Here is a 13,068-nt window from a genome sequence, read left to right as displayed (position 1 = left end):
CATGCACTGGAAAAACATACTGGTATTTCTAGGGAAGGGGACCACTCAGGTGACATTTTTGTTTCACCAGGTATATAAAGTATACAAAGGTTATAGTGTATCTTTTGAGTCCTTTGGACGTCTAGTTACCTTTCACTAGAATGATTCTAGTAGATCCTGATAGATACCTGAGACAAGGTCAGGTCAGTGATGTTGGTACCTTTTCTGGCTTAAGAGCATAGGGCAGAAACACAGGAAGAGAGGTCTTCCTTTTCCACTCCTGTTACTAAGAACCCTCTCGAATAATGACAATCTGAAACAGATCACTACATTGTTGCATGCTGTAGAATCAAAGCAGTGCACAAAGCAAAGAGCACTGGCCTCCATTATACGTGCATTTCACTTGAGATTCACTTTTCTAGACCATGAAGAAAGCAGATGTTTCAACACTTTCCAGGTACTGGAATATTACAATCTGGCCATCTCCACCACTGCATGTTTGATCACACTGTTCCCTGCAAATGGAATGCTGTTCCATCAATTTGAGCAGTGCAAATACCTGATTTTATCGTACGGTCAGAACCAAATTAACTTACTGAAATTCTGCCCAGTTCAGGGTCTACCTTCTCTGTGAAACCTCCTGTGAGATCCCAAGTTACAAACAACTCTATCTTCTTCAGAAGACATTGTATACTATATAAATAGTAATTTACATATAAATATATGTATATGTGTCTGTATTTCCTTGTTACATTAAGTTATAACTCCTGTGGTTTCTCTTAACTAAACTGGACCCCCTTATCATCACAGTGGCCATGTACATCATTGTATCCTCCAAAACATCCAGAATAATATCATGGATTCAGTATATAGTTGTTTAATAGAAAACAATTAACTAACCAGTGCAGAATACTAGTGTCTCTCAAGGTGTGTTCAGTGGATCATAAATCCTATGAGACAGTCCATGAAGGAAAAGATTTCAAATAAATTTGGGATCTGTTGTCCACTACATCTCCTTATCAGAGACTCATAATTCACAAGACTCGTAAAAAGCTCTGTAGCAAAGAAACTGTTGACTTAGTTTGACCCAGTATTTCTCTTACAAGAGTATCAGTTCTGGAGGTCAAGGACATTTTCCACCTCTAATACAACATCTCTACTGCCTAGTAGAGTGCCTGGCACTTAGTAGACACCTAATAAATATTTGAATAAGTTTCAACATACATTCCCCTTTTAAGCTATAGAAGAAAAACACAGTATACAGTAGATTTTGATTTACTTGGGGAGAATAATAATATGAATAGATAAATGTACACAAATCATTTTGAAGTATATATATTTGATAATACTTTTTTCCACAAATCTACACAATTGCACATTTAGTGGTGATAGTAAACAAACTACATTTGCTTCTGAAAACTTGCTAAGAAGGATGGCTACTAAAAACTACAACTTGAACCCAAAACAATTGATTTAGTTCATTGGTCCCCACTCCTTAGCAGTTTTAATATAGAAGAAAATAGACGCATATATTTCTTTTCTGCCATAATATGGCATCACATAAGGAATGCTATGTTGTTAGCTAGAAATAAGATTTGCTCTTGTTATTTTAGTACATTGATCACATAAGAATAATTCTAGATTTTTTCCCCTCCTGTGACGCTCATAGCATCCGCATCTAAAACAGACTTTGGAGATTTAGATCAAATGTCATATCAATTGTCCTAGACTGCTTACTATGTGCTTTCACTATAGATTTTAATGTCAATAGAGAAAGGAGAAGGAAAAGTCAGAGGGAAATGAAACAGGTGTATGCAACACCCCTCTCTACTACCGACATTTCTCAGAATTCTGGGGGAAGTTGCATCTATAAGGGGAAGTTTTTCACCATGGAACTCACGGTGGTTGAACTTCTCATGAAGAATTTTTTTTTCACTACTGAAGAAAACTATGTTTGATTTTACCATAACTGAAAAGTTCTCCTGTTTCTACTTCTGAGGTTTGCCCTCAAGACTACTGTTTACCTAATGGAAGTGACTCCTATGCATGGAGGAAAAAGTGCACCATTTGAAGGAAAAGCTAAAGGAGTGATATTCAGGTAGCTCCTCATTCCACCAATGAAAACATACACATAGATTTTCCACTTTACACCTCATTTTCCACCTTATTTTCAAGATTTTGAAATGAACATGTAGGGTCTGATGAGTTTGTCAATAGTCTATAATTATTAGTGTTATTAAAATAGAATACAAATGATAAGCCATATGTAAAAATGCTGTGTGAATAAACTGCTATACCCCAAATAATACAAATGAGTGAATGGCAGTAAATGCTAAGAGGGATTAACAACATAAAGGATATTAAAAAAATGATGACCGTATTTCATATTTATGTGTCTTTTTCTCTCACTCTTTTCTTTTTGTCTTTTTGTTTTTTCTTTTTTGCGGTACGTGGGCCTCTCACTGTTGTGGCCTCTCCCGTTGTGGAGCACAGGCTCCGGACGCGCAGGCTCAACGGCCATGGCTCACGGGCCCAGCTGCTCCGCGGCATGTGGGATCTTCCCGGACCGGGGCACGAACCCGCGTCTCCTGCATCGGCCGGCAGACAGTCAACCACTGCGCCACCAGGGAAGCCCTTCTCTCTCACTCTTACTCAACTCCTAAATAACTAAGAGAATATGCTCACAAATGGTAAGCATGTTTTGGATGTTCGATGTGTGTTTGTGGGAAAGAACAAAAAAAAAAACTGCCTCAATTAGGTCAAATATCATACAAGAGATGAATGAGATTAGAGATGGGATTGGGATTTGTGTTAGTGACTCAATAGCTAACCAATCACAGATATGACAGTGTAGTGCAATATGTAAATATACTTTTAAACAACTTCTCTTATCTACTGTCTGTAAAGACAATCACACTCAACTGCTCTGCACTTAACCCCAGAGCTTCTGAGTTAGAATCTGTTAGAAATAGGTACACGTTTCATTGCTTTGGCAACATTTACATGGCTCTGCATCAGGCAATACAACTGCTAAGATCACACTCTGGGAATTCAGGAAAGGCTAGTGTCCAGTTCTGGTCGTTCTACCACCCAACTGTGATCTAGGGTAAATTCCTGATAAAAAAAAAAAAGAAAAAAGAAAAACCCTGAAGATGCTGAAACAGTATTCCCTACTTCACAGGGTCGTCATGGGGATAAAAGGTCATTAGGATAAAGTGCCTCTCACCCAGGAAACACTGATAAATGCTACTGATGCTACCATCATCATCATCATGACCGATCAAGAACATATTGCCACATGGAAATTCAACATTCCCTGGGCCATTCACAACTTTCCTTTAAAGGACTCATATTCTATGTGGGGTCTTAACACCTTCAAATAACAGAAAATACAAGTCTTTACGCCTTTTTTTCTGTAGCTAATTTTGGCATCTTTCACCTCTGTCCACTTAAGTGTTGGCTTAGCATATTTTTTTCACACAAAGAAGCTACTTCCCAAAGAGAGGAACAATGTGTCAAGTGACAAAGACATTGAGTGAAGTCTTTCATATCCTAGATTGTCCACGGTACAGCTCAGCTGGTCTCTGGGTTGGAAGGCCTGGGTCTACTTTGCTCGTCTGTTACAGGGGAAGGGACACGGTCCTTAGCATGTGCTCTGTGAAACAGAGGCAGCTGCTGGTAGAAGTATAACACAAGCAGAACTGGCTTCAATTCTTCCTTCTTAGGTCTTTTTCTTCTTGTTCAGCTGTACAAGGAACTTGCCTGCCCTCTGTTCCTGCCAGGACGATGTTACATCTGCCTGGATAAGTAGGTCACCATTGTATATCAGGAAAGGTCTTATTTGTAATCATCAGGAACCGAATATGGCTAATTTGAGCAGAAAAGGAAACTTTTGGAAGTTTATGGTTAGGTCTCAGTAACTAGAAGCAGACTAAACAACCGAAAGCCAAGCCTATGCTATTGCAATTATAGGATCAGGCCAAAGTGATGTTGTAAGTCCTAGCTGACCTTGCTACCAAGCAGGAACAGGAAACAGGAGGTTGACCCAGCACTGCTGGCCTTGCTTCTTTACATCATTTATTTGTAATTCAAAATCCAAGAGAGGGGTGCAGTTGGCCAACCCGAGGTCGCCCGACTGTTTTCCATCTGTAAGGGAGACTGAGCATGTGAGTGAACAGTGTATCTGACATGTTCAGCTTGTATAACGAGAGGAAGGCTCTGTTTCTCACCAAGACCCACAAAGTGGAAAATTCCCCAGAGAAAGGAATTTCAGATCAGATGCTTGGAAAGTTAAAAGCAACAACAACACACAAATGCAGATGTGGAATTAAAGACATGGAGTCATTAAGAACCTATATGTGGAGTGATTCAGACCTGAGTTCACATCTGGAGCAAGCTACTCAATCTTGCTGAGCTTCAATTTTCTTTAAATGAAACAACGTGGAAGATGATATCCACATGTAACTTGTGGTACACATGAAGGAGGGTAGTACAGTATATGATGCCTGGCACATCCTATGCATTTTCTAAAACTACTACTAGTACTATTATTATTGTTACTTATTATACAATTTATTGTAGAAATTAACAGGGAGAGTATTAATAAATGTTAATACAGTGCTAAGTGTCACATTTATGATCTCAGCTAATTATTTGTTGATTCAACAAACATTCCACATATCAGAAAATAACTTGTTAGTATATATATGTATTTTTTTTTACAGAAGAAAAGAAACCCTGAGGCTTAGAAAGTGTAAACAATGTACCAAAAGTCACTCATTTAAGAGGTAATGGGAAAAAAAAAAAAAAAAAGAGGTAATGGAATATTATTCAGCCTTAAAAAAATGAAGGAGATCCTTTCATTTGTGACAATATAGATGAAACAGGAGTGCACTATGCTGATGAAATAAGCCAGACAGGATAAATACGAATATCATTTATATATGGAATCTAAAAAGAAAAAAAGCCACACTCATAGAAACAGAGTAGAAAACTGGTTGCCAGGGGCTGGGGTGTGGGTGGGGAAAAGAGGGGAAGACTGGTAAAAGGGTACAAACTTTTAGCTGCAGGATGAATAAGGTCTGAGGATCTACTGTATAACACAGTTACTACAGTCAATAATACTGTATTGTATAACTAACATTTTCTGAGAGAATAGAACTTAAGTGTTCTCACCAAAAAAAGAAAAAAAGGAAAAAGGTGTCATGAGCTGTTAGATGTATTAATTAACGTGATGGGAAGGATCCTTTTACAACGCATATGTATATTAAATCATCATGATATACTCTTTGACTATCTTACAATTTTGTCAATTACACCTCAATAAAACAGAAAAAAAAGAGGTAATAAACAAGAGACTCCAATCCAGGATTATCCAGCTCAAAAAACTACACTCTTAACCATTACAATATAGTATCCATCCATATGTTGTAACTGTAAAATGCTTAACACAAAGGAAACGTTAAATAAATGGTATTTATTCTCACTCTAATGCTTACTAGATATTAGTTATGTGGTATGCTTTACTTCTAACTACAAGGGTATAAGGTGCAAATTCTTGCTACAGAACATAAAAGCCCCTGTGGTACCCTGTACGATAAACACAGTACCTGTAAATCTCTCATCTCTCAACCCAGAGTCTCCTCAAGTTGGAGGTCTTTACCCCCTTTATAATGTGGGAATAATGCCTTTCCCACATTTGCACTGGGCATGAAAATCCATACTTCCAGGTGTATACTGAACCTCCACTTAGCTCCTCGTCACCTTGGAATCACCAGACCAAAGATCATTTATTCCATTAATATAAATGATCTAGGGATAGAAGTACAGAATATACAGAGAGTGTTGGAGGAATCCAAACAACAAGTCCTCCACTCTCAAAACAAATTTTAGAGTTCCAAAAGTAAAGAGCAATGTTTGGAAATAAAACTAAAAATGAAACTAACATCTACAATTAGCCAAGTACTTATTATGGGCCAGGCTACTTACCAGGCACTTGATAAACATTACAGCTCATCTTCCTGCAGTCCTTCATAGCATATAATATTGCTTCTATTTCATAGAGAAGAAAATTGTATCTAAGCAGGTTAGTGATTAGCCCAAGACCACAGGGCTAGGCTGTAAGAAAAGAAGGCCAAGTTTCAGTGGTCAAAATGGTGATGGATGTTATAACTAGAAGATTATGGTTAATCAAATAAAAATATTCAAAACGGTCCTAATGTATTATTAGGATTTCTTTAGAATAACTTGGGTGCCTTAGTGAATACAGTAGTGGTAGGCACTATAGTCTCTTTAATTTGCTAATCATACAAATCTACTTTAATATTCTTGGTGACAAGGAGCTAACTACTGATAAGACAGCTTCTTCAGTTTTGGGGCTACTCCAGGGTGAAATGCCGGAACGTCTTACTGCCTGCAATGTTACCTAGTTCTACCAGGGGGAATAAAGCAGAACAAATGGCCACTGTTCTTGACAAATGGATACAGTTTCAGTTTTTCAAAATGTCAGTGTCAGATTCATTCACTGTATCAGATAGATCTGTCAAATGGCTTTGCCCATTTACTAATGGATGGCACACTGCAGACACACGTTGGGTCAAAGGACTCAATGTCACCTCATTGATACTGTCATCAATATAATTTGTATTGGCATTTTGTCTCACCCTGACTTTAAGGACTATGTGGGGAGATCCAAGTCTCCAGACCATGGACTGATCACCTCTGCTTGACACAGTATTCTCTGCTCATTTCCAGAGGGGGCCAAGGATGAGCTCTTGTACTTCTGAGTCTATTCACCCTATCTGGCAACACATATTAGCTGGGCTGATTGGATCAAGCAGGAGCCCCAGAGTTTAAATTTCCAGCTGCATTGGAGGAAACAGAGGCTATGCCCCAATCCCATAACCCCTCACTTCTTACTGCTAGCCTATCCTAGGCTGTTCTTGCTGATAGGAGTACTTCATACTAAAAAGTAATTTTGCTTACCTGATGGCAGTCACACAACCTCAGATGCCATTTTTATAAATAAGGCAACCACCAATGGAGTGTGATTTAGGGTTTTTTCTTCTGTAGACCCTGCCTACCCTATAAAATCTCCCATTACTGCATCATGGAGACTATAATCCCTTTCCGAGGGAATAGATTCTTTCCAACCATAAGATGAAATAAGAACTTACGTTTCCATACTGCCCAAAAGGAAATACATTGATTACAAAATGCAGGAGAATGACTGATTTTCCACATTTGTTGTGTTCATTAAAGGGTTTTTGAATAGACTTGACAGTATTAAAGAAGTTCAACACACACAAAATAAAAATTAATAAATGAAGAGAAAAAAATTGCATTTACAACAAACAACAAAATAAACACATTGATATATAAAAGGTTGTTATACATCGATGAAAAATGGATGTCATAAAGTCACAAACTAAAAAGTATTAACAGCCAATAAAGATATGAAAATATGTTCAACCTTGCTATTATTAATCAAAGAAATACAAATAAAATAATTCAGGTGTCATATTTTACTGACTAGAATGACAAAGTTTTAAAAAACTTGATAATACTGGTATTGATATTGATAATACTGGTACTGATGAGTGTGTGTAAGAAACCACACTGGATGTTAAATTCTTGGTAGAAATAAAAAGCACGGTAACCTTTCTGGAAGACAATATGTCAGTATGTACCAGAACTGACAACCAGCCATTCAAGTTCTAGAAGTCCATTCTAAGGAAATAAACAAATGCTCAAAGACATATGAACAAGGATGCTTGTCTCATTGTTTAGCAAAGCAAAACAGGAATAATCTAAATGTTGAACAGTAGGGACTGGTTAAATAAATAACAGAATGCTGTTCAACCATTAAAAATGCTGCTGCAGATTTTTATTAGGTGATGAGTAATCATACTTATATTACTAAATAAAAATGTTATAGAACTGTTTTGTAGTTTGATATAATAATTAAAGGTATTTTATACTTGCATTGTATTTATATGCACCCCGTCACAAAAAAGTTTCCAAAGATACCCTCAAAAATGTTACAGAGATGATTTATCAGAAATGGGATTTTGAGTTATTTTTCCTTTTTTCTTTAAATCCTTTCAATTTTGGAGTTTCTACAATGAGTCTGTATTATTTTTACCATTAAAAATATTTAAATTTACAACAAAAGGATCTAAATTCCTCCAGTTTTCCATTTATTTTCCACCCTGGCTCAGGGTATTTGTGTAAAAAAAAAAAAAATCAGCTTATTTTCTCTTTTGTATCAATCTAAATTTACTTTTCATAAGTTAACTATTTTAGTCTGGCAAAAGTTTCACACAGGAAGATTGTTAAGGTCTGAGTATTCTATTACCTTTAAAAGCACTGGAAACTTTGAAATTATTTCTTTCACAATTTTCATATAATATTGAAAGGTGGGAGGGGAAGTAGCAAAATGAAGGGAAATAGATAGTAGTAATCAACTTCAATAAAGAAAAAGCAACAAGAGGCAGTTTGTACTCTTTTGATACAGCAGAAGCCCCATGTGACAACTCATGCTAAAGAATGTATATATACACACACATATATATGTTTGTGTGTATTATATGTATATGTGACACACACACATAATTAATCCACAGCCTTAGGCTAATCACTCATTGTGGCAGAAACAACGAGCTGTTGACTACACTTTAATTAGCTCCTCCAGCCTGTAGAGGCATCACTAGGACCAAGATAGGAACAACATTCTCCATCTCTGCTTGCATCTGGGTATGGTTCTATCCCAAAGAATGTGACCAGAGGTGACCTGAAGAGTTTATGTCTGAAGGATAATGAGTTGATAATTGTAGCCTGCAGGTTCCTCTCTCCTTTCCTTTTTAGGACAAACGTAGAGCCACTTGATGAAGGTGGTGGGTCCCTGAATAACTGAGCAGAAAACTGACCCTCAGACCACCAAAGTCCATACTACACTCCTGAGTGAGTGAGAAATGAACTGTCCGTGTGTTGCTCCACTGAGGTTTAAGGTATATTATTCAGTGTTTAACTAACGCATTATTTCTTTAAACCTCAGTTGCCTTCTCGGTAAAATAAAGTCTTTGAAAAGGATCCACTGTAAGTTTTTTCCCTTGCTTATGTTTTTACCTTAGTTTTTAATTCTCAGAAACATTGCACGCATTTTACCTTTTAAGTTAGTAAGTCTACTTTTCTTCCCACAAAGACGGGTTCTTCAAGTTATGGAGAAGTCATAGCAGACTGTTGCTTCAGTTTAAGATACGCATTCACATATGAGATGAGAAGGGTGAGGACCCAGAGAAACGCCTTTGACAGAGGGGAGTGAGAGCATACTGAAGAATGTTTAGTAATAAAGAATTCAGATGGGAGAAACGGATGGGTTACATCTAACAGATTTGCTCAAAGGAATTCTGGAAAGGCAAATATGTGAAAATGTATAGCAAAGACATGAAATGCCTTTTGGTCCCTAAATGGATTTCATTTCAAAGACGTGCATATTGCAAATACATGTACCATAACACTTTTCTGTCCACTTCTAGAATCTTCTAAAGCCTGACAGAACATCTGCAGAGAGAGGATGTCATTCCAAGATAATCGACTGCAAGTGACTAAATTAAGATAAAAATGTCCTTAACCTTGAACAGTTTTTAAAGAGATTTTAGAAGAAAGGAGCCCTCCAGGGGGTTGTATAACTATATAATTGTACCCTTTCTAAAAGGCTATTTACAGATACATAATGTTTCCCCTCCATTCTTTAAAGTAAAATATAGGATAAAAAAAAATAGTTTGGGGATAATATTTGTTTGGGACAGCAGGCACTGCTAATCAGTACCACTCTCTCCTTATTCCTTACTATCAGAGCCCTGGTTTAGGAGACCCCATTATCCTTAAGGCTAAGGTGGCCAGTTTAAAATCCGAGCTGATGAGATCTAAGTGCAAGTCTGCTGACCATCTGTGGTAAAAAATTTGCTCTCTGAGTTAGACACTGCCTTTTTTTTCTTACTTAATTTCTTTTTTTTTTTCCTTTTCTTTCTTCCTGCCCCAATTGTTGGAACACTATTGGAGATTCTGGGGTCACTTTGAAGCTATGTGGACGTGCTAGAGATGTGGAAGCTGGAAGAGCGAAGCAACCCAGTCCCCTGGTGATGCCCTTCAGCAGCTGGACTAACGCTAGAGGGACTATCTCCAAACTTCCTGCTACCCGTGGAAAGTAAGGTAAATCACTCATTCACTTTCTGTTACCTACTAACTGATCCAGAACTCTAACCTCAGGGTTCTAGAACCCTTCTCAGTATCCCATAGTCATACTCATGTTCCGGACTCCTGATCATCAGACTTGCTTATAGCAGATGTATGGGGTGGGCGGGCTCTTCTGGAAGCCCTCATACTTCCTCCCCTACCCCCACCACACACAAATAATGATCTTTATGTCCACTCATCCTTCTATCTACACTCAGAGGCCAGGGCCCCCAGGAAGGCTTCACTGACAACCCTTTACTCCTCTCTACATGCAGAAAGGGTAGAGGTGTGGGCTCTGGAATCAGACTTCCTAGACTTGAATTCTTAAACTGTTACTTACCAGTTTAGGACGTGGGCAAAGTAGTTACCTTCTCTGGACACCCCTGTAAAAGAGGAACACTAAGTAGCACCTACGTTCCTTACTGAAAGGATTAAATGAGCAAATGCAGGTAAAGTTCTTATAATTTTTTCTTGGGTCAATCAATTGTAGCTGCTATTGTTACCTTTGGCTAATTTAGGGCAGAGTCCCTTTGCCCTCCTTTAGTTCTCTGGGCCCGTCTCATTCACAACACACACAACCGCATACTGCAGAGTTTTGAAAGGTGGTTCTCAAAATGTGGTCCCTGGGCCAGCAATATCAGCCACACCTGGGAACTGGTTAGAACTCTGGCACTGGAGCCCAGCAATCTGTGTTTTAACAATATTCTCAGGCAAATCTGATGCACACTAAAGGTTGACGACAACTGAGAACATCTGGCTCAGACTCTCCTGGAGGCAGTCACCAAAAATAGAGTTACAGGACCTTACACCTGACCAGCTGGAGAAGGGGTCTAGTAATTGCCCTGGTTATCATGCTTGTCATGATTTTTTAGCACATAAATGTTTGAGAATCACTGCCATTTTGAATGTGTGTTTCACTTGTCTGTGTTTCCAGTGGACTTTACTTCCTTGCAAGGAAGGTTTGTGAAGATTTGTTGCTGTTGTTTGCATTATTAGTTTTATTATGTTAATTCTAGAATCTCTGGTGCATAGTGCAATCTCAGGCAGGAAGTAGTGGCTCATTAAAACAGGTATCCCAAAAGTCTTAGTAGAACTTCAAGATTAATTCCTTCAGGAAGAGGTAAAATTGTCATTAGATGCAGATGATATGATACTATATATAGAAAACCCTAAAGACTCTACATGAAAACTACTACAACTGATAAACGAATTCAGCAAGGTAGCAGAATACAAGATTAACATACAGAAATTGGTTGCATTTCTTTATACCAACAATGAAATATCAGAAAGGGAATGTAAAAAAACAATGCCTTTTAAAATCACAACCCCAAAAATAAAATACTTAGGAATAAACCTCACCAAGAAGGCAAAAGACTTAAACGCTGAGAACTGTAAGACATTAATAAAGGAAAGTGAAGATGATTCAAAGAAATGGAAAGACATCTCATGTTCTTGGGTTGGAGGAATTAATATTGTTAAAATGCTCATACTATCCAAAGCAATCTACAGATTTAAAGTGATCCCTATCAAATTATCCATGACATTTTTCACGCAATTAGAATAAATAATCCTAAAATTCATACAGAACCATAAAAGACCCAGAATTGCCAAAGCAATCCTGAAGAAAAAGAACAACGTTGGAGGCATAGCCACCCCAGACTCAGACAGTACTCCAAAGTCACAGTAATCAAAACAGCGTGGTATTGGCACAAAAACAGACATATGGATCAATGGAACAGAATACAGAGCCCAGAAATAAACCCACACACCTCAGTTAAACTTTGACAATTAATCTTTGACAAAGGAGGCAAGAATATATAATGGGAAAGAGACAGTCTCTTCCGCGAGTGGTGTTGGTAAAGTTGGACAGGCTTATATAAACCAGTGAAGTTACAACACATCCTTTCACCATACACGAAAATAAACTCAAAATGTCTTAAAGACTTAAACATAAGACATGACACCATAAAACTTCTAGAAGAGAGCACAGGCAAAATATTCTCTGACACAAATCATACCAATGTTTTCTTAGGTCAGTCTCCCAAGACAATAGAAATAAAAATGAAAATAAACAAAGAGGACCGAATCAAACTTACAAGCTTTTGCACAGCAAAGGAAACCATAAACAAAATGAAAAGACAACCTACAGAATGGGAGAAGATATTTGCAAATGATGCGACCAGCAAGGGCTTAATTTCCAAAATATACAAACAGCTCATACAACTTGATGACAATAAAAGCAAACAACCCAATCAAAAAAATAGGCAGAAGACTTAAAGAGACATTTCTCCAAAGAAGAAATACAGATGGCCAATAGGCACATGAAAAGATGCTCAACACTGCCAATTATTAAAGAAATGCAAATCAAAACTACCATGAGGTACCACCTCACACCAGTCAGAATGGCCATCATTAAAAAGTCTACAGGGCTTCCCTGGTGGAGCAGTGGTTGAGAGTCCGCCTGCCGATGCAGGGGACACGGGTTCGTGCCCCGGTCTCGGAAGATCCCACATGCCGCAGAGCGGCTGGGCCCGTGAGCCATGGCCGCTGAGCCTGCGCGGCCGGAGCCTGCGCGGCCGGAGTCTGTGCTCCGCAACGGGAGAGGCCGCAACAGTGAGAGGCCCGCATGCCGCAAAATAAAAAAAATAAAAAAAGTCTACAAATAACATATGCTGGAGAGGGTGTGGAGAAAAGGAAACCCTCCTACAACACTGTTGGTGGGAATGTAAGTTGGTGCCGCCACTGTGGAAAACAGTATGGAGGTTCCTCAGAAAACTAAAAATAGACCTACCATATGATCCAGCAATCCCACTCCTGGGCGTATATCCAGACCAAACTATAATTCAAAAAGAC

General features: G+C 38.3%; 2 protein-coding genes across 3 annotated transcripts in view; one reads left to right on the top strand and one right to left on the bottom strand.

Annotated features, from left to right (window-relative positions):
• Positions 1–13,068, top strand: part of LOC125963841 (UDP-N-acetylglucosamine--peptide N-acetylglucosaminyltransferase 110 kDa subunit-like) — a 673,346-nt gene that overhangs the window by 107,085 nt on the left and 553,193 nt on the right. The gene's annotated exons all lie outside the window — the stretch shown is intronic.
• Positions 1–13,068, bottom strand: part of LOC125963951 (metabotropic glutamate receptor 7-like) — a 96,751-nt gene that overhangs the window by 66,588 nt on the left and 17,095 nt on the right. Inside the window, exon 4 of the mRNA XM_049707859.1 lies at positions 10,556–10,598. The gene's annotated coding sequence lies outside the window, so the exon portion shown is untranslated. The remainder of the gene's footprint in view (positions 1–10,555; positions 10,599–13,068) is intronic.

Source organism: Orcinus orca, chromosome 3 (genome assembly GCF_937001465.1).
Source record: "Orcinus orca chromosome 3, mOrcOrc1.1, whole genome shotgun sequence".
NCBI lineage: Eukaryota > Metazoa > Chordata > Mammalia > Artiodactyla > Delphinidae > Orcinus > Orcinus orca.
Note: the sequence above shows the minus strand (reverse complement) of the source record. Positions and strands in the feature narration are given on the sequence as shown.